This window comes from Salvelinus sp. IW2-2015, linkage group LG18, assembly GCF_002910315.2.
Source record: "Salvelinus sp. IW2-2015 linkage group LG18, ASM291031v2, whole genome shotgun sequence".
NCBI classification, from domain to species: Eukaryota; Metazoa; Chordata; class Actinopteri; order Salmoniformes; family Salmonidae; genus Salvelinus; species Salvelinus sp. IW2-2015.
The window spans coordinates 36705443-36729095 of NC_036858.1; the positions used below are offsets into that span (position 1 = coordinate 36705443).

A 23653-nucleotide genomic window follows, 5' to 3' on the forward strand; every position below is an offset into this window, starting at 1 on the left:
TAGGGATGGGCAACTGGCAGCTGGCCGCCAAGGCCTCGGATCAATGTTCCTCTGAAAATATCAACTATCTTTGATCTCTCTTATCTTGTGTCCCCTGCCCAGTATTCATGGATACAGCTCTCAGATGATAAACATATGATCTGTGCTATTCAGAATCCTTCGGATGTCCCTACTCCATTGAAATTGACATTTAAAATGGTTAAGGTTAGGTAAGGGATTTGGATATGTGTAAGGTTAAGGTAAGGGTTATGGTTTAGGGTAGGAAGTACCAAGGATTCCAGATAGCACTGATCATACACATGTAGGAGCTATGGATGCAAGGACTGGCCATCCATTATATAACAATTACAGTTTTAATCATGTTTTGAGGCTATAAAATGTTTGTTTTCAGTTAAACAGGCCTATGTTAGGTTCTGATGGGGAAGAACAGTTCAACTAAGCTCAACAAGCATTTATAACTTATTTTATTCAAGAATCAATGGGTTTACAGTGCCTAGTGAAAGTCTACACACATTGAACAGTTCAAATATTTGAGATTGACTCATTTACTGTCCAACTACACCATCTCTGGCTCAGGTTGCCAGCCTTCAGATTGACATTTTGAGCATTTGGCGCACGATGGTGGAATGTGGAGACGGTTTAAGGGTGGAGAGGCAGAGTCTGCTGGTAGGGAGACAAACAAGAAGACATGTATTGTAGAGCACCGCTTCAAGGGGTTCAAGTGAGGAATGGGGTCAGCTGGAAAAACTCATCATTCAACCTATACAATGTTGTTTTACTTTATACGTATAGTTATTACCAGTGGGAAGTTCAAATGTATTGTAAACCAAAATGGATGGATTGTAGTTGTTCAACAAATAATACATTATTATGAATGTTAACTGTTGTGTCACACATACGTTTCTGGCTGTGAACAGTCGAGTATAAGGTGCATAATGGTAATTATTCAATCTAGAGAATGTTGTATTACATTATACTTATAGTTTAATAAATGTTTTAATAGATTTGCTTTTCCATGAAAGAAGACAGCAGCTGATTGACCAACTGGCTGTATAGGGTCAACCATGAATAGTTTCTCAAAACGATTTATTGTTTTATGGTCGACCACTAACAGTAGCTAGATCCAAATCATTCAGGTAGCTAACGTTACACAGAAGCACCATATATAAATAAATATTATATGTGTTACTGAAATTCAGCTTTTAGTTTCCATTGTACACATGAAACAAAATAAACCATTATCATAATCATTATTGAAGCTTGGAGCGTTTGTGGTCAGGCGAGTCATTTCTGACTCACTGGACAAAGCTTGCTACCTAACGTTAGCTAGATAGCGTAGCTAACTGTGACTGTTAGRTAGCTAGCAATGTTAACCGTGTGCTGTCTTGCCTAGTCTTATATAGACTACCAACGTTTAACAAACAAAAACTTGCTAGTTCAATTAGCTACCTAATATCACATAGGCTAGACCCTAAACATATTGACTTAGCTAGCTACCTAGTCTCTAACAGTTAGCTAAGATAGCTAGCTAACATTGATGTTAGCTAATTAGTTTGTGACACTGATGTTAATGGAGAAACTTTAACAACAACCATGATCAGTCCAGAAATTAAGCTAGCTACAATGTCACAAACTAATTAGCGACTGCAATGAAATACACTACTACAAATAAAATTACCTATTTTGAACTTTTTGGTATCTTATCCGGCTGGGCTCGACTGTTAACCAACTGACTGACTGTCACAACGACCCGTTGCACATTCAGGCGCCGAGGCCGGCCGGCTCGAGCTGCAATGCATACTTCTCGAGCAGCAGAGGCAACCGCTGCTGTGTTTTTGGGTCCTTTAGAGGTCATGATAGCTCTCTATTAAGGTTAACAGTACTTCAGCAYGCATTGATGTTGGCAATTGATGATACATGTATGCTGCTATTTGCTATGTTGAAAATTACAAGCACAGATTTGTAAAACAGACAGGAAATAGTAGTCTATTGTTGACTTGGTGATCTGAGATCTCAAATGTTCAGCAAACATTTGGCATGCAACCTTGTGTTATGACAAAGAAACACTATGACAAAGTTACACAGTTGGTGATAAAATTCATAACTTACCTGGTTTAAATAGCTGTTTTATTTTCTTCCGTCTTCTCAGAATGTGCAGGCAGCCCATAGCTACTGTCAACATTTCCATGAAGGAAAATGTTCGACCTCTCACAAATATGAGGTGTGCAAAAATATTAAATGTGACATTAAGCACACTTTTATCCAAAGCGACAGTATGCATGCATTCATTTTCCGTTCGTGGCCTGGGAATCAAACCCACAGGCACATCGTTTCGGGCATTTTTTTTCCCATTGACTGTCATGATCGTTATTTATTTTGGTGTTTTAAGATGCTATAGACTACATTTGTATTAGCTTAATAGGCTATTGCTATTATTCAACATTCATGGTAGCCTGCATCACTCCTTCAGCCTAGGTAGCTCTGCGGTCACCAAGCACGCTCCACTATTGATATCATTAGGCGTACATTTTTATAATAGACAATTATTCTATCTTCTAGGCTACAACAACACAGTGCAATGAGGAATTTATCATTTTTACTACACAAACATTGTCTAGGCTGTAAACTGCAGTGATGTAGGTTAATTTGAATAACCGCTCAAACGATCTTTCGGGTTTCATGCCGAAATAAAGCCCTGATTATAAAATCATTTAGATTAGTTATGGATTTATTCTCAACAGTTTACTAGCCCCAGAAAGTTACATTAGGCCACTAATATGGTGTATTTTGTCAGGACGTATAGGCATTTATAGATAGGCCTACCATAGAAAAATAGGCTATAGCCTATTGGCGTTCAGTGCCGTAACAGTGGCGGTCAGTGCCGTTTCAGATGGACGATTATAKATTTTTTTGTGAGCATGGGCTTATTTCTATTACAGCATATTTGATTACTGTCATTCATATTCCATTCGCTGAGTTCCATCGATAGGTGTAGGCTACTACGTGATACTCTAATTTTACATATACCCATCATGAGGTTGCTACAACCTAGCCTACGAATGAAAGTTTACAACGTAGGTGCACAGGTTTAGAGAAAATGACACATTAAATACCACCGTGCACAATCTTGCCTGCATCTAGCTGATCTAGGGTGTATTCATTAGTCCAACAGTTGCAAACTAGAGTTTCTATTGGACAAATTCAGGTACGTTTATCCCCGTTTCGTTCTGTTTGCTTCCGGTTAAGAAACCTTTTTCAACTGAATCGTCAGAATGAATACACCCCTGATTACAAGCAAACAGTTCACTTTCATAGCCACATACAAACAGCTCATTGTATTCCTTCTCGCATCTACACACTCTCCTCTCACCTTTTCCCTTCGCTTGTGAACTTCAATGAACACATCAGCTGTCTGTGACCAGGCGAAAAAAAAACTTCCAAGCCAATCCTTCATATCATAACCGCTACACATACCCTACATCTTCACCATATTAGCTAAAGTAATGTCATAGTCGACATAGCTAATAGAACTAACGCGTTAGTAAAGGCACTACAGAGGGTAGTGTGTACGGCCCAGTACATCACTGGGGCCAAGCTTCCTGCCATACGGGACCTATATACCAGGCGGTCAGAGGAAGACCCAGAAAATTGTCAAATACTCCAGTCACCCAAGTCATAGACTATTCTCTCTGCTACCACACGGCAAGCGGTACTGCAGTGCCAAGTCTAGGTCCAAAAGGCTCCTTGACAGCTTCTACCCCCAAGCCATAAGACTGCTGAACGATTAATCAAAATGGCCACCAAGACTATTTGCACTGACCACCCCCTTTATTTTTACACTGCTGCTAATCGCTGTTTATTATCTTTGCATAGTCACTTCACCCCTACCTACATGTACAAATGACCTCTACTAATTACCTCTACTAACGTGTACCCCCGCACATTGACTCTATTGTTATTTTATTGTATTTTTTACCTAAGTTTATTTTGTAAATATTTTCTTAACTCTATTTTCTTAAATCTGCATTGTTGGTTAAGGTCTTGTAAGTAAGCATTTCATGGTAAGGTTTACACCTGTTGTATTCGGCGCATGTGACAAATAACATTTGATTTGATTTAAACCACTATAATTGTGCAGTACAGTCAATAAGCAGTGTAGCAGTTACACAGGCAGGCCCCGGTGACAATACATTTGTATAACCAAAAGCTTATCTTGTCTTGGAAAAGTTCCAGTGTTGGATTGTCATAGCCAGCTAGCTAACATAGTTCTCTGTTTGAGCTGGGTGTTTGAGTAGGCTAAACTAGCTAGCTACATTTGCTACCTAAGTAAGTGAAAGTATATATATTTTTATATAGCTCTCTCTCTATCTCCGCCCCTCTATCTCTCTCTATCACTTGCTACCTCCATTTTTGAATACATTTGTTCAATTTGTTCCAAACTGTCCAACTATTGTATTTCTTTCTCTTTGAGTCAAATACTCACCACATTTTATGCACTACAGTGCTAGCAAGCTGTAGCTTATGCTTTCATTACTAGATTAATTCTCTGATCCTTTGATTGGGTTGACAACATGTCAGTTCATGCTGTAAGAGCTCTGATAGGTTGGAGGATGTCCTCTGGAAATTGTCATAATTACTGTGCAAGTCTCTGGAAGGGGGTGATAACCATGAGCCTCCTAGGTGAGCCACCTAAGTCAATGTACCCAGAGTATGACGGAAGCTAGTCCAACCTGTTTTCAGCCCCACCTGTTTAGCTAAAAAATATATATACAGTGGGGAGAACAAGTATTTGATACACTGCCGATTTTGCAGGTTTTCCTACTTACAAAGCATGTAGAGGTCTGTAATTTTTATCATAGGTACACTTCAACTGTGAGAGACGGAATCTAAAACAAAAATCCAGAAAATCACATTGTATGATTTTTAAATAATTAATTTGCATTTTATTGCATGACATAAGTATTTGATCACCTACCAACCAGTAAGAATTCCGGCTCTCACAGACCTGTTAGTTTTTCTTTAAGAAGCCCTCCTGTTCTCCACTCATTACCTGTATTAACTGCACCTGTTTGAACTCGTTACCTGTATAAAAGACACCTGTCCACACACACTCAAACCTGTCTCTTATACACATCTAGATGTGTATAAGAGACAGGTCTATCAGTTTGCAAACAATGTGAAAACAAATAATAATATATATATATATATATATATATATCAGTTTGCAAACAATGTAAAAAAGTACATATATTTGAGTTAATAAAAGTCGCATACAAAATTGTTTTGCTTTGTTTGCTTTGCAACTCCAAAAATGCAGGTGTTTCAGCATAGCTCAGTGCTTTCTGTGGTGGTGGGGCAGCCAGTGGAAAATACGGAGTGTAGGGGTAGATCATGTTCTCTAGTCTGCTATTCACTGGATAGGGTGTGTGGTCGGAGTCTGAGTTTAAGGGTCTCTTTTCCAAGCTTAAAAGGATAAACATTCACTCGTAATACACCATGGGCCAGAAAAGGTTGAATCAATTGGCCATGCTGTCAATCCAGCATGACTTCTGTTGCATTCAAAACAACTGGAACTTGGAACTGGGAAATCTCAGACTTAGGTGATTTCAAGACAACTGGGAACTCCAACCGGGAAAATATGTTTTGATCCGTCATCCAACTTGGAATTCCAAGTCAGGAACTTGGGCCTCTTTCTAGAGTTTCCAGTTGTCTTGAAAGCACCATAAATCCAGAGAAGGCCAGACTTTGATGACAAAGATTGATGACAACTTTTGCACACAAGAAGAATTTGCTCACCTTAATAATTTGGCCCCTTTCTCCCTCATAACTTGGTATTTGGTATTTTATTAGGATCCCCATTAGCTGTTGCAAAAGCAGCAGCTACTCTTCCTGGGGTCCACACAAAACATGAAACATAATACAGAATGACATAATACAGAACATCAATAGACAAGAACAGCTCAAGGACAGAACTACATACATTTTTTAAAGGCACACGTAGCCTACATATCAATGCATACACACAAACTATCTAGATCAAATAGGGGAGAGGCAATGGTGTGAGGTGTTGCTTAATCTGTTTTTTGAAACCAGGTTTGCTGTTTATTTGAGAAATATGAGATGGAAGGAAGTTCCATGCAATAAGGGCTCTATATAATACTGTACTCTTTCTTGAATTTGTTCTGGATTTGGGGACTGTGAAAATACCCCTGGTGGAATGTCTGCTGGGATAAGTGTGTGTGTAAATTGACTATTTAAACAATTTGGGATTGTCAACATGTTAATGTTTCTTCTAAAAAGAAGAAGTGATGCAGTCTGTCTCTCCTCAACTCTTAGCCAAGAGAGACTGGCATGCATAGTATTTATATCAGCCCTCTGATTACAATTATGAGCAAAACGTGCCGCTCTGTTCTGGGCCAGCTGCATCTTAACTAGGTATTTCCTTGCAGCAATGGACCACACGAAAGGACAATAATCAAGATGAGATAAACATAGAGCCTGCAGAACTTGCTTTATAGAGTGTGGTGTCAAAAAAGCAGAGCATCCCTTTATTACGGCCAGACCTCTCCCCATCTTTACAACCATTGAATATATATGTTTTGAGCATGACAGTTTACAATCTAAGGTAATACCAAGTTATTTAGTCTCCTCAACTTGTTCAACAGCCACACCATTCATTACCAGATTTAGCTGAGGTCTAAAACTTAAGGAATGATTTGTACCAAATACAATGCTCTTAGTTTTAGACATGTTCAGGACCAGTTTATTACCGGCCACCCATTCCAAAACAGACTGCAACTCTTTGTTAAGGGTTTCAGTGACTTCATTAGCTGTGGTTGCTGATGCGTATATGGATGATTCATCAGCATACATGGACACACATACTTTGTTCAATGCCAGTGGCAGGTCATTGCTAAAAATAGAAAATAGTAGAGAGCCTAAAGAGCAGCCCTGCGGTACACCACACTTAACATGTTTGACATTAGAGAAGCTTCCATTAAAGAAAACCCTCTGAGTTCTATTAGATAGATAGCTCTGAATCCTTAGCCTACTGTTCTGACTTGGTGGTGCACATGTAGCCTATAGCCTGTTTTAGAGAAATGTAATAGTCTAATATTGTAAGAGCTTTCATTGTATGCTTATATGCCCCCTTTATTAATCCTATGGTTCTGACTTGGTGTACAGGGAGAATACTGTAAGAACAACCCATGTTCTGAAATGTGTTTAAGCAAGTCAGCCATATACATTTCTTTTAAAGCAGTAAATGAGGCTGAATGAACTGTTTCGGTGCCAGACAAGGCTCAGCAGATAGCCAGGTTTAGCGGTGGTAAGGATTCACTCCATGGTGCTGAAAATAAAGCTCTGCTGTTGGGACAGCTTTACATAGGCCCTAATAGTTTGTGTGCATAATTTGTCACCGTTAGTGCAATGAATGTATTGTTTATTGTTGTGTTGTGTAGTGGCTTTGCTGGCTTTTTTTCTGCCCACCATTTACAGTGCATTCAGAAAGTATTCAGACCCCTTGACTATTTTCCACATTTTCTTACGTTACAGCCTTATCCTAAAATGGATTAAATAAATAGTTCCCCAAAAAAAAAAAAGGTTTTTAGATTTTTTTTCAAGTTGATAAAATAACCAAATCCAGAAATACCTTATTTACATAAGTATTCACACCCTTTGCTATGAGACTCGAAATTGAGTTCAGGAGCATCATGTTTCCATTGATCATCCTTGAGATGTTTCTACAACTTGATTAGAGTCCACCTGTGGTAAATTCAATTGATTGGACATGATTTGGAAAGGCACACACCTGTCTATCTAAGGCCCCACAGTTGACAGTGCATGTCAGAGCAAAAACCAAGCCATGAGGTCAAAGGAATTGTACGTAGAGCCCCGAGATAGGATTATGTCAAGGCACAGATCTGGGGAAGGGTACCAAAACATTTCTGCAGCAATGCAGTTCCCCAAGAACACAGTGGCCTACATCATTCTTAAATGGAAGACGTTTGGAACCACTAAGACTCTTTCTAGAACTGGCCGCCCAGCCAAACTGAGCAATCAGGAGAGAAGGGCCTTGATCAGAGAGGTGACCAAGAACCTGGTGGTCACACCTCAGTAAAAGGCACATGACAGCCCGCTTGGAGTTTGCCAAAAGGCACATAAAGTACTCTCAGACCATGAGAAACAAGATTCTCTGGTCTGATAAAACCAAGATTGAACTCTGACCTGAATGCCAAGCGTCATGTCTGGAGGAAACCTGGCATCATCCCTACGGTGGAGCATGTTGGTGGAAGCATCATGCTGTGGGGATGTTTTTCAGCAGCAGGGACTGGGAGACTAGTCAGGATTGAGGGAAAGATGAACAGAGCAAAGTACAGAGAGATCCTTGATGAAAACCTGCTTTAGAGTGCTCAGGACCTCAGACCGGGGCGGAGATTCACCTTCTAACAAGACAACAACCCTAACCACACAGCCAAGAAAATGCAGGAGTTGCTTCGAGACAAGTCTCTGAATGTCCTTGAGTGGCCCAGCCAGAGCCCGGACTTGAACCTGATCGAACATCTCTGGAGAGACCTGAAAATAGCTGTATAGCAACACTCCCCATCCAACCTGACAGAGCTTGAGAGGATCGGAAGAGAAGAATGGGAGAAACTCCCCAAATACAGGTGTGCCAAGCTTATAGCGTCATACCTAAGAAGACTTTAGGCTATTATCGCTGCCAAAGGTGCTTCAACAAAGTACCGAGTAAAGGGTCTTAATACTTATGTAAATGTGATTTCATTCTTTATTTTTGTGTATATATATATATATACACACACAAAAAATCTTTGTCATTACGGGGTATTGTGGGTAGATGAGGGGGAAAAAACTATTTAATCAATTTTAGAATAAGGCTGTAAAGTAACAACATTTTGAAAAAGTCAAGGCGTCTGAATACTTCCCGATTTCACTGTGCATTCTAAAATCTCCACTGCCTACAGAGTGCTGTTGAGGCTACTGTAGACCTTCATTGCAAAACATAGTTTTTTAATAAATTATTTGAATGTATTTAGGTTAGTTTTATCTAAAAAATATAACGTATAGATGTGCCAAATTATAAATGTTTCACTATTTTGTTTTCATGAAATACAATACACATGCCGAATAAAAACCTCATATAACCCAACTTCTGAAAAAAGTTTCAGGCCAGATATGCTGAAGTGGACTGGGCACGAGTACCATTAGCTGGAACCCAAGGTAATATGATTCTCCGGACTTGGGAAGAGCTCGGCCCTCATGAAGTCCCCCCGAGTCCAAGTCAATGCCTAGTCCCCTAAGTATCAAACGTAATAGGCCCGAACCCACCGTGTTGACTGGGAGGTCTCTTTCTTACAAATCACTCAAATTGATACAATTCCCTGGCCTAGTCTAAATGACAGAGCGTTTCTGTTCTACACAGTTTTGCCAGAACGTTCTGTAATGTTGCACCCACTGAAAGCACCCCAGGCCAGATGTTTGAGGATGACTGAAAGTAATATAAACCTGTCATATGGAACTTGCTGTTGCAGTCATTGGTGGGTGAATATCCAGAGCCATTGCTTCCTAGATTTCACTGGTTGATTTTTGGCCTATCACACAGCGGGAGGGACAAAGTTTAAGGAAATCTAACAGTTTTGACAGCAGCTGTCGAAAAACCAGATGGAGTAGATTTTTCTTTGGGGAGAGCAACCGAGCTAGCTTGCTAACTTTGGACCCAACATTTGTTTATTGATCATATCTAGTACCGGTAGCTCTAAACCTAGCTAAATATATGGTCGAGAATAAAAGCTTGCTTTCTGCCTCAACTAGTCGAGATGGTCTGTTAGCTTGTAGTAGCTAGGCTAATCTGCTGGCCAATTTCCATATTTTACTGACTTCCAGTTTTGTTTCAGGTCTATGCCCTCTCTTCTCAGCTCATACTTTGCAGGCTAGTTAGGTAGCTATAGCTGCATCTGTTGACCACATGTCAATACTCTGTATCCATACTATTGCCACTATTAGTGGCCAACTAACTTGACTCTCTGTAATGTTAACTCTAAAATAGGTTGCTATTGCTAGCTATCTCCATGGACCCTCCCAGGAAGTGAGTATTACCTGCACCCCTACCAGACAGTTTTACACAGAGAAGAAGTGATGGAGACTGGGCAGAATAATTGGTCAAGGAGGCTTTGGATTGATCTACCTAGGTAGGTAACCAGACTAGTATGTCAATCCATCAAGTTATCACTGATTCTCAACCACCCCTCCCTCCCCAACACACACACACACACACACACACACACACACACACACACACACACACACACACACACGACACAACAACACAACACACCACACCAAACACACCACAACCCCCCCCCTCCCTCTTTGAGTGACAAGAGTGGTGACCCCAATTTATGGAGCAAAACGCATGACCAGCAATCACAGATTTGTGTTTTGGGTGTAAACACATCACCAACAGACCACAAAAACTGGGGTACATCTGATTGCTTCGAAATTACTGTCATGTTTATCACGGTTTATTTATCTCTGTGTCCCTCTGTTTTTCTTCGTCTCTCTATCCCCTCTCTCTTTAGCTCTCCCCTTTCTCTCTTACACCCTATCTCTCTCCCTCCTTTTTTCCGTCTCTTACATTTTCTCTCTCTCCCATCTTCCCTCTCTCCCTTCAGCTTTGCAGGAAGTGGACACACCTGTTGGGGAGGACTCTAATTTTGTGATTAAAGTGGTAAATATAGGAATGCCTGATGGTGTTGTGTGAGTCAAGGCATTAACACCTATGTGTAGGCATTGTCATTTGATCAGAGATAATCGAGAGATGATGACAGTTTGACTTAACCACAATCATTTAATGTTAGGCGCTGTTSCTCTCTCACTTTGTATTTCTCTCTTGCTTGCTCTCCTCACTGCGTTTTCTTGGATATGGAAAGTGACAATGAGGAACTGCTGGCTTCAGCCTATAAGTTTAAGGGAGCACATGCAACAGCTTTCAGCATGTCTTTTATTGAAATATTGCCTGCCTAGGCTATTTCCATTTTTCCTCTTATTTGACCCTCTTATTTCATTGTGTCTGCAGGATTACCATGTGAATAGGCCTCTGTTTTCTGAGCTCAAGTTCTATCTGAGGGAAACTAAACCTGAGAACAATGAGTATCAACAACTTCAATCATTCAACATAATGATGCAGCAGACATATGGTCAAGAATTCATAGCCTTTATCCCACATAGACTACATACGGTTTGGTTACAACAAAACCTGTTTTAGGCTACCTCTTATATGAGCAGCCAGGCCCAGTGCAGCAAGAGTGTACTTGGCTGATGAAGAGGCCATAGACATGAAGACTGCTGCCTGGTGTAATTAATAAGCCAAAGCAAACATGCACCTCAGTGGCAGTTAGCCCCGTCCCTGCTTGTTTGAGTTCTAATTCATAGAGAGGGACCCAATCACACATAATGATGCCTGCTTCTCCACTGGGCCCCTGACCACCTGCCAGTCTGGTGGAGAGCCAGTCAGGCCAGCCACCACTCCAAGACAGGCTTCATGTTCACTGTGTGTGTGCCTGCCTGTCTGCCTGTCTGTCTGTTTCTCTCTGTCTGTCAGTGTGGGTTTTTCGCTATGATTAAAAGTGCATGGTTGTGTGTCTGGCTTAGACATACCTTTCCATATTTCCTTTGTCTGGTCATAGGTGTTTTGCGAACAGTTCGGACAGAGTCAACCTGAATCCACAGGAATTAAATTCACATCACTTCCCAATTTGTTGTATAACTTTTAAGACCAAAGGCTCAGGCCCCCTAGGATTGTATTTTGGGCACCTGGCCATATTTGCTCAGCACTAGCATCATAAAACAAAATAACAAAGGTTAATAAAACAAAAAAACAAAGGTAAATAATGAATGCAACAAGTAATGAATAAAACAATAAGGCAAAGAGCAAATATCTACAATGTTCTTTTTTTTGTGTCCGCTATTCCTGTCGAAGAAAATAGGTACACACTTTGCACTGGTGAAAATACATTAAATATGCTGTAAATATTTTATGTATATGTAAGACCCAATACATGTTTGATTTTTGTCCCTCGTAATTCTGTCCTGCAGTTGTTTCAGTGCTGATGTGGAAGAGGAGCAAGAAGCTGGACTTCCTGGGGATCCCTGCAAACTTGGGATCAGGACTAGCAGAACACAACAGAACCAGGTACTACTGACCATGGTCCTGATGATGATGATGATGATGATGATAATGATGGTACTTGGTCAATAATCCCTCACATTGGGGTTGGGAAGTGTGTTCGAGATTATTTTACCCCTTCTCCTTGACCTTTGCCCTGTTCAGGTACAGGTTCATGGCGATGGACCGCCTGGGCAGTGACCTTCAGAAAGTGTGTGAGAGAAATGGTGACAAGCTAAAGAAACACACAGTGCTACAGCTAGGACGTGTCCTGGTGAGACTCGTACTCTACTATCCTCTCCATCATCCATTGCTGCATGTCACAAGGATTTCACCTACTGCTTGTCCTCCTACAGCTGGATGTCCTTGAGTATATCCATGACAACGAGTATGTCCATGCAGACGTAAAGAAGGCCAACCTAATGCTTGGTCACACAGACCCAGACAAGGTTAGCACTAGCGCTGTCTAAGTACAGTAGGCATGTGTATTGAAGGCATTTATTGTACTGTGTACAAAACATACATAGACAACCGTTTCAAGTTATTTTAATATTGAGCATTGTGTTAAGCTTCTACTTGTAAGTTATCTACACATAGTCTGTTTATTATCTGTTGTACATGTGTACCTGGCTGACAACGGCCTGTCCTACAGGTACAGCCCAGACGGAGTGCACTAGGAGAACAAGGAAAACCCAAAGAAGGGACACAACGGAACCGTAGAGTACACCAGCATAGATGCTCAAAATGGAGTCGGTAAAGTGTAATTTCATTGTTATGAACATTCAATGTTTCAGGTGAAAAAAAAAGCTATTGTGTTTTGAAAGGTTTCTGGGTAAACATACATGGATTTGTGGACAGTAGATTTCTCTTGTATTGACTGTATGGCCAATGATCTTGCACGGATGTATCTTGCTATGTACTAACTGCATTACTGTATCTTTCAGTTGGCAGAGTACTTGTTTATCAATGCATCATGTAAAGTGAAGCCCCCTTCGTCCCTTGCTTTAAAACCTCCCTCAGTAGTTATCGGAAACACATTAGCTGGAAAATTGCATACATAGTCCTTTTTATTGGACATTGATTCTCCCTGGCCCACATTCCCCCGACACGGACTTCATTTAACAATTCCCTAATTAGCTAAAGTCATGACCTGCATTGTGTATTCATCCCCCATTAATTAAGGCTTTGATGTTTGGTTAGTGAGGGACTGGCCACTGATAACCTCTCTGCTTGCTCAGAGCAGAGGAAGGCGTTAAGGTTCGATACACTGAACTGAGTGTGGCTAGACTCCCTAATCGCCGTGCCACTGTTTCTATCGATGTTGTCGATATGGACCAAAACAGACAAGATGTTCATGCAGCGATATTGATAAAGGCAAACATGTCCTTTTTAATATGCTTTAGAGAGAGAGAGAGAGAGAGGAGGGGTGGGGGGTATGCTGAACTTGTGTTTTTCTGAATGAAAAGGTGGATGTTGGGCCCATGTATTGTAATCATTGTTTTCCATATATACATTTAGCAGAGGTACACAGCCACAAAATAAAATAATACTTTAAGGAAATTAGCTTTTAAACTGAAAATGTTTTCTTGGCCCCATGGCAAAATGTGTAGAATTGCAGGAAATTAGTTTTAATGTAGCAACATTTTGTCTCTCTAAAACCATGGCCACCGCCACCGCTGCTGAAAAAAACACTGATTGAACTTCACAGTTCCATACAAGCCCATATGTTGCAGGCAGAACTTACTTCAACATGTTCTCAGTTGTCCGTCTATGGCTGTTCTCATTGTGTATTTGATGTAATAAGAGTTTAGATAGGAATGACGCTTAAATCACAGGACTGGTTCAAACACAGGTCTGTTCTTTTACATTGAAGTACACTCACTCACACCTAGCACAATTTGTTCTCGTGTCACATACAGGCAGTTGCATATGGTCCTCATTCCAACCCTTCGGTCTAGCCTAAACAGTAGAAGCTGTTGTAGAGGTGAATTATTCCTTTGCTTCTACGGCCCAGGGGTCATGAATCTTCTACAAACCAAAGTAGGTAGAGAGTATAAGATGAAAATATGTGCTTATGCAGTGATCTTCTTCTAACCACTACTGACAATCTAAATGTTAAAGTCCTTTTATATATCTAACGCTTTCGTTAGGTCTACAGTACACCACTATTGGAATTGGTCAATCAAGAGGCCATTTGGTAAAGTTTCCCATTTTTAACTACAGTTGATAAACAAACCATTTTTTTAAAAATATTCCAGGCAGATAAATTGTATATGATAGCTGCTCGTACTTGACCTCTATGTTGTAAGGCAGTTTCTGAGTTTCTTTGGGTCAAATGGCAATTGAAATGCATGCAGATTTTGACGAGGAGCAAGACTACTTTTTGCTCAAGATCCTGTCCTCCCATCTCACCTCTCATCAAACTCACCGGGTAGATGTTGATAGGTTGCCATGACGAGGGCGGAGATTAAACACAGAGTGATACACCGCTGAACTCTGAGCTAATTATCACCTATTGGAGCGGGATGCTTCGGAACACAGACATTCCAACTGAGAGGGTTAAGAGTGTGACACCATGCTTTCGGAAATCTGAATAACAGTAGGAGATGACAACCCACTACATTGTCACCTAACTCCTCTATGACAAGCCTGGAGTATGTAGGGCTCTGAGGTTCACCTTCTAAACTGTGTGTGTGTGTTTGCTCGTTCGCATGCATGTGTGCATTTATTGTGTCTGTGCCAGGGTTTCTGTTATAGCAGGCTCTTGCCGGCCTTTGGCACCCAAAAAAAGTATTAAAAGCCGATTAAATAATACTTGCCAACCAAAATGACCGGGAGAAAAAAATATCCATTGCAAGATAATGCCTTTTATTCATTGATGGAAATACCAGTTGAAGAAAATACACGGTCATGCTTATCGGTCGATAGGTTCATTTGCATAATTTAGTGGAATTAAATAGGCCTGTGTGTATTTTCATTAGTCATCATGTATCTTATTTATCCAACACAACTATCACACGCAGAGCCTTTTTTGCAGGATTTCTCCCGCAGCTCCTCAGCTGGTTGTTGCTGGAATAAAACATGCTTTTATTTTATTGCCCATTCGTTGCAAGAATTCTAAATGCCATCACACGTTAACAACAGTTTTGGTGCACGATTAAAAATACCTACTATTTGTATTTCTCAACTGGTAATTGAAGCGACCCTCCCATTCACCATCCAAGTGGAGGCAATAGGCTATCATCTCGTCACCCATCACTTTGTAATCAGAGCTGGAGGCAGTATGCATTTTGAAAACATACTTAATTGTTTGAAACCTGAATGTTTTATTTCATATTAGGAGACACGTCTTACCTTGCTTCAAAGTAGCCTATTGGCAAAATCCGACCAAGGCAACGTGGAGGCAATTTTCTTATAAAGACTTCATAGGTGGCACTTGAGTTTCAAGTTTGAGGAAGTTTACAATTGATCATTTATCCTACCATTTCTACCGATCCTACCATTTCTACCGTTGACTGAACAGTTTCATTTCAATAATAACGTTTTCATTACTCAAAATCYTTGTCATGTGGTTAATCATAAAAGTTTGAATTAAAATGATAACAATCTAAATGTTAAAAGTCAACTAATGCAAGATCACCAGCCTCTGCAATATGGACACATTGATACACCGTGATACATTGGCGGCTAAAGAAATTAACGCATGGAACTCATAGCCTAAAGGCCAATGCAGCAGTAGGCCTAAAACCTCCGTTGCTCTTTCACACTGAGGATTTGTGATTATTGAGGGGGAGACAGTTGGAAAGATTTTTCAAATGCTCCCTCGACATTATCAGGACAGAGAGACCAGACACATGCTCATTGCTCATGTGGAGCACTCCAAACAAAATACAATGAAAACATTGGCAAATATCGTAAATGATGGTTATGAAATMAACCAAAACGTGTTTCTCACAAGTGTAGCAGATTGTGAACTTTACAAACAAAGTTTCCACTCCGATAATGAGAACGGTAAATGACTAATTAATACATGTTTTACACAATTCCTATCATTTGGTTACATTAATTTAACGGTATATTAACTCTGGTGAAGTATGTAATGGGGAATCATAAAAATAATAATCAAAGGGCAAACAATTCCCACAATTAAATGTGGAGAGAGCTGAACCATTCTGGAGAGACTTGCCWATATCTTCGCCACACTCCTCCCCTTCTTGTCTCAACATTTTACATTTTACTCAAGACACATTATCTTCACACACATTTTATATGTTTTTCACCGACCGCCGCAACTCAATAATCAACTAGGTCTATCGCCATGTGTAACCGATGTGAAATGGCTAGCTAGTTAGCGTGGTACGCGCTAATAGCGTTTCAATCGGTGACGTCACTCGCTCTGAGACCTTGAAGTAGTTGTTCCCCCTCTTTCTAAATTTCTGACAGAGATTTTCATGTCTGTCACATAAGGAACCGCTATCAGGTGCGAAGTTTAGAATGGCGTTTTCCCATGTGTAGTGTTTAGAATGGTGTTTTCTTGCAAATTGCATTTTGACAAATGTTTGAAAATTATGTTTTATTGGCTGCTTCATTACATGAGTTGCGTGTTCTGTTAAAATACATTACCATAATCTTAATGTGATTTCCGTCATTCTGAGCACAGTGGGTGGACGCTTATGCACCCAATGTATATTTGTCCGGTAAATTTCTGAAATGGCCGGTAAATTAAAATCTTCCTGGCCACATTGTCCGGGCGCCATATTTTCCTAACTGAAAAACCATGGTCTGTGCATCTATTGTGTGTGTGTGTGTGTATCCTGCCCCCTCTCTCGTTAGGGAAAGATGCATAAATACACTACCAAAACTTTAAAGTGAATGCCATTGTGAACAGGGACAATATGTCCAAAGAACTCACACAGGCAGGCTTAACATAGTTATAATTGTTCATCTATTATGTGGCTGTTGGAGTTGGAGCAGTTTGAGTGCTGGTGTCACTGGCTCTCAGTATCAATGAGGCTTTATACAATTGTTTACAACAATGGCTTGATTAGATGTGGCAGCAACAAATATACTGTAATGCTGACCTATGCACTTAAGTACTTAACATCTTGCACTCTTAAGATAATGTATTCAATAAATGATTTAAACAATCAGTTTAATCCCAGAAATGAAGGCAACAGAGGCAGCAGCAGTGGCAACAACCAACCAACATTTAACTACAACCAACAACACCAACCAACTAACAACCAACACCTGCAATGTCCGTCTCAATGCTAGTAGTGCTGGCCTGCTGGGTGCTGCTGCCTGGCGGACACTCTTGTAGCACTGGCTGGGATCAATGCTATCCATGGATCTGGTTCAAGATTTCTCCCTCTGATGAAGCCAGTCGATAGGTAATTTCTCCAGAGATGTGAGGCCGTTACAGTATTGAGTTGCTAAAACTCCTCGGGCTCGACCCCTCACGTGGACTCATTTCAGACATATTGATGAACTCAACCACAGTTTTTCATAAAGACACTGGCTCAGTGCAGGGTTTGTCCACTTCTTCATTCAAACTAGATGGAAGGCATCGTTTACAATGAAGTCCAGAGATTAATGCCTAGTCTAGCCATCAGTATTTAGATGACTCCCCAGTGCACAGCACCCTGTCGACTTCTGTAACATGTGGTAGTGATTTTGGCTCAGACATCTCTGTGTGTGTGTTTTACTGCCTMAGAGAGGGATCGAGTGTGTGAGTGTATTTTTAGGCAATGCAGCGGGCGTCTGGATCATGTCAGAGGCCACAAYGATCCAGTTTCCTGGAACGGGCCAGAACGGGAGTAAACTGACCAAAAAAGTCAGCCCTCCTCCCCTCAGAAAGCCCTGTTTGTCTGTGGAGCATGCTGCCGAAGGCTTCCGCCGAAARGTGTCCGTATGTTCTGACCTCTGCGTCTAAGAAAATACATTAAAATGTAAAGAATATTCCTGTGAGTGCAGGTTTTGTCTTTCTTTAAGTATATGGCTTTTGAACCCCGCACCCAAATACTTTTTGTTGCTACAAACATTTGAGCTGAGCACACCAATTTCCCTTCCTATGTCTGCAGAGCAGGACATAGATCAAGGAAAATGTAAAGACTAACACCAGCTGCGAAAACAAAACAAGCCTCTGTCATACCCTCTCTTTTTCATATTGTGATTTTTCCTCTGAACACATCCTGTCAATCAAAGCTGTTTTCATCCTCCTAGACCAGGTTCTGAACTACTACCTCTCGCCCCTCTCTTTTTGGCTCTCTCTCTCCCCCTCTCAGTAGCTCCATCTAGACGTGGGAACCTGGAGGTGTTGGGCTTCCGTTTGCTCCACTGTCTGTGTTGGGCGCTGCCGTGGGAGGCCAAGACCAGGTACTAAGCAAACACTCTCCCCTCTCTCTGGTTCCTTGTCCTCCATCTCCCTATTAAACCATTGTTTCCCCTCTCTCCCTCTGTATTTCATGCCTGTTTTTCTCTCTCTTTCCAGACTCATGGGTAATCTACCTGGCTCAGTGCAGCAGCTATCTGTGGGTGGAGCTTCCACATGTGAGTGAGAAGGCCTACAGTGGCTTGRGAAACTATTCACCCACCTTGGCATTTTTCCTATTTTGTTGCCTTACAACCTGGAATAAAATATATATATTTTTTGTGGGTCTGTATCATTTGATTTACACAACACACTTTGAAGATGCAAAATATGTTTTATTGTGAAACAAACAAGAAATAAGACTAAAAAACAAAAAACTTGAGCGTGCATAACTATTCAACCCTCCCATGGTCAAAACTTTGTAGAGACACCTTTTCCAGCAATTACAGCTGCAAGTCTCTTGGGGTATGTCTCTATAAGCTTGGCACATCTAGCCACTGGGATTTCTGCCCATTCTTCAAGGCAAAACTGCTCCAGCTCCTTCAAGTTTGATGGGTTCTGCTGGTGTACAGCAATCTTTAAGTCATACCACATAATCTCAATTGGATTGAGGTCTGGGCCATTCCAAGACATTTAAATGTTTCTCCATAAACCACTTGAGTGTTGCTTTAGCAGTATGCTTAGGGTCATTGTCCTGCTGGAAGGTGAACCTCTGTCCCAGTGTCAAATCTCTGGAGGAATGGAACAGGTTAACCTCAAAAATTTCCCTGTACTTAGCGCCATCCATCATTCCTTCAATTCTGACCAGTTTCCCAGTCCCTGCTGTTGAAAAACATCCCCACAGCATGATGCTGCCACCACCATGCTTCACTGTGGGGATGGTCTTCTAGGGGTATTGAGAGGTGTTGGGTTTGCGCCAGACATAGCATTATCCTTGATGGCCAAAAATGTGACCAGAGAACCTTCTTCCATATGTTTGGGGAGTCTCCCACATGCCTTTTGGCGAACACCAAACATGTTTGCTTATTTTTTTCTGGCCACTCTTCCATAAAGCCCAGCTCTGTGGAGTGTACAGCTTAAAGTGGTCCTATGGAGAGATACTCCAATATCTGCTGTGGAGCATTGCAGCTCCTTCAGGGTTGTCTTTGGTACTTTGTTTCCTCTCTGATTAATGCCCTCCTTGCCTGGTCTGTGAGTTTTGGTGGGCGGCCCTCTCTTGGCAGGTTTGTTGTGGTGCCATATTCTTTAAATTTTTTAATAATGGATTTAATGGTGCTCCGTGGGATGTTCAAAGTTTCGCATAATTTTTTATAACCCAACCCTGATCTGTACTTCTCCACAACTTTGTCCCTGACCTGTTTGGAGAGCTCCTTGGTCTTCATGGTGCCGCTTGCTTGGTGGTGCRCCTTGCTTAGTGGTGTTGCAGAATCTGGGGCCTTTCAGAACAGGCGTATATATACTGAGATCATGTGACAGATCATGTGACACTTAGATTGCACACAGGCAGAATTTATTTAACTAATTATGTGATTTCTGAATGTAATTGGTTGCACCAGATCTTATTTAAGGGCTTCAAAGCAAAGGTGGTGAATACATATGCACGCACCACTTTTCAGTTTTTATTTTTTTGAATTTCTTCAAAMAAGTTATTTTTTTCATTTCACTTCACCAATTTGGACTACTTTGTGTATGTCCATTACATGACGTCCAAATAAAAATCTATTTAAATTACAGGTTGAAATGCAACAAAATAGGAAAACCGCCAAGGGGGATGAATACTTTTGCAAGGCACTGTACGTACCAGTCAGTCAGTATGTGTCCAGAGTCAGAGTCCAGTAGTCAGACACCTCTGGGTGAGTCAGACACCAGTCACACCACAGTTTCCCAGGTGTCAGTGAAACACTTGATCAGTCTTTCAAAACCCCATCCTAGAAATCCGTTCCTACAACTCCAGGATCCATCCCAGAGAGAGTTCTTTGAGACTCGGGTGTTCTGTTGTCTGTTATCTCTGGTCCTGTAAAGAGAGGTCACGTCTCAATGAGGTGACGTCTCTGTGTGATGTGATATGGTGGTAACTGTCTGACTGAGCTGATTCTCTGCAACTCCTCCAGTGGCAGGGCCCGGCTGGCCGCCACAGATAAGGCTCAGGACATGCATCAACCCTATTATATAGTGTGATACACACTCACCACTGTGTGTGTACACTCTAGGTAGCGGGAAGGGGTGAAAGTCATCAGATTGTTTCTGTGTACTGAAACACACATCACCTGGGGTGTGTCTGTGTGTTTGGTAGTTATAGCCAGTGTTTATCAAAACTCTATGATAAGAGACACTGAGTGGGACTGTGAAGCATATTGTTAATTTTTCTCTTTCTCTCTCCTCTTCCCCACTCCCTCTCAGATGAGTTGACCAGGTTCTTGCTCCATGTCAAAGTTACGGGGTGTAAGCAACGTCCGGATTACCAGAAGCTGAGAAAGCTGCTGTCCGAGGGGGGACAGAGAGCTAGCAGAGGCCAGAGAAGGCTGGACCGGTCTGGGCCACGAGGATAGGTGTCACGGTGTTTCTCCACCAGAGGGTTTGATGGCCCAGGTAAGGTGAGAGACCTGAGAGATTACCTAAACACTTGCATTGAAGTTGTTTATGTAGACCTAATCAATCAATCATTCACATGCATATCCAGATCTACGCCCAAATGTAAGTGGTCTATGGCTTACTAAAAGTTTGAAAATCAGGTCGCAAACATACTCGTATGAAGTAAAGTATCAGGACCTAACATACAGTGGGGCAAAAAAGTATTTAGTCAGCCACCAATTGTGCATGTTCTCCCACTTAAAAAGATGAGAGAGGCCTGTAATTTTCATCATAGGTACACTTCAACTATGACAGACAAAATGAGGAAAAAAATTCCAGAAAATCACATTGTAGGAATTTTTATGAATTTATTTGCAAATTATGTTGGAAAATAAGTATTTGGTCAATAACAAAAGTTTCTCAATACTTTGTTATATACCCTATGTTGGCAATGACAGAGGTCAAATGTTTTCTGTAAGTCTTCACAAGGTTTTCCGGATTTTTTGTTTTAGATTCCGTCTCTTCACAGTTGAAGTGTCCTATGATAAAAATTACAGACTCTACATGCTTTGTAAGTAGGAAAACCTGCAAAATCGGCAGTGTATCAAATACTTGTTCTCCCACTGTATATATATATATTATATATATATATATATATATTTTATATATATATTGTACGTATGTACCCGTCAGTCAGTATGTGTCCAGAGTCAGAGTCCAGTAGTCAGACTGGACTATATTATTATATATATATATATACAGGTGAAGTCGGAAGTTTACATACACTTAGGTTGGAGTCATTAAAACTTGTTTTTTACCACTCCACAAATTTCTTGTTAACAAACTATAGTTTGGCAAGTCGGTTAGGACATCTAATTTTGTGGATGACACAAGTAATTTTCCCAACAATTGTTTACAGACAGAATATTTCACTTATTAATTCAATGTATTACAATTCCAGTGGGTCAGAAGTTTACATACACTAAGATGACTGTGCCTTTAAACAGCTTGGAAATTCCAGAAAATGATGTCATGGCTTTAGAAGATCTGATAGCTAATTGATATCATTTGAGTCAATTGGAGGTGTACCTGTGGATGTATTTCAAGGCCTACCTTCAAACTCAGTGCCTCTTTGCTTGACATCATGGGAAATCAAAAGAAATCAGCCAAGACCTCAGAAAAAAAAATTGGGCCAAAGTCTGGTTCATCCTTGGGAGCAATTTCAAATGTCTGAAGGTACCACGTCCATCTGTACAAACAACAGTAGCAAGTATAAACACCATTGGACCATGGTGTTTAAAGGCACAGTCATCTTAGTGTATGTAAACTTCTGACCCCATGGAATTGTAATACATTGAATTATAAGTGAAATAATCTGTCTGTAAGAAATTGTCATACGGCTCAGGAAGGAGACGCGTTCTGTCTCATAGAGATGAACGTACTTTGGTGCGAAAAGTGCAAATCAATCCAGAACAACAGCTAAGGACCTGTGGAAGATGCTGTAGGAAACAGGTACAAAAGTATCTATATCCACAGTAAAACGAGTCCTATATTGACATCACCTGAAGGCTGCTCAGCAAGGAAGAAGCCACTGCTCCAAAACGCCATAAAAAAAGCCAGATTACGGTTTGCAACTGCAATGGGGACAGATCGTACTTTTTGGAGAAATATTGATGAAACAAAAAATAGAACTGTTTGGCCATAATGACCATCGTTATGTTTGGAGGAAAAAGGGGAAGGCTTGCAAGCCGAAGAACACCATCCCAACCGTGAAAGCACGGGGTGGCAGCATCATGTTCTGGGTGTGCTTTGCTGCAGGAGTGACTGGTGCACTTCACAAAATAGATGGCATCATGAGGCAGGAAATTATGTGGGATATATTGAAGCAACATTCAAGACATCAGTCAGGAAGTTAAAGCTTGGTCGCAAATGGGTTCTTCCAAATGGTCTTCCAAATGGACAATGACCCAGGAATTCTTCAAAGTTGTGGAAAAACGGCTTAAGGACAACAACGTACAGGTATTGGAGTGGCCATCACAAAGCCCTGACCTCAATCCCATAGAAAATTTGTGTGCAGAACTGAAAAAGGCGTGTGCATGCAAGGCCTACAAACCTGACTCAGTTACACCAGCTCTGCCAGTAGGAATGGCCAAAATGCACCCAACTTATTGTGGAAGCTTGTGGAAGGCTACCCGAAACATTTGACCCAAGTTAAACAATTTAAAGGCAATGCTACCAAAATACTATTGAGTGTATGTAACTTCTGACCCCTGGGAATGTGATGAAGAAAAAAAGCTGAAATAAATCATTCTCTCTACTATTATTCTGACATGACACTAGTAAAAGAAAGCGGTGAGCCTAACTGACCTAAAACAGGAACTTTTTACTTGGATTAAATGTCAGGAATTTGAAAACTGAGTTTAAATGTATTTGGCTAAGGTGTATGTAAACTTCCGACTTCAACTGTGTGTTATATATATATATATATACACTGTATATTGTAATATCTGATTACGTGTATCTAATATATC

At 40.8% G+C, this 23653-nt stretch overlaps 1 pseudogene; it reads left to right on the forward strand.

Annotated features, from left to right (window-relative positions):
* Nucleotides 1-618: 618 nt before the first annotated feature.
* Nucleotides 619-21100, forward strand: LOC111977921 (serine/threonine-protein kinase VRK1-like; annotated as a pseudogene).
* The last annotated feature ends 2553 nt before the right edge of the window (nucleotides 21101-23653 follow it).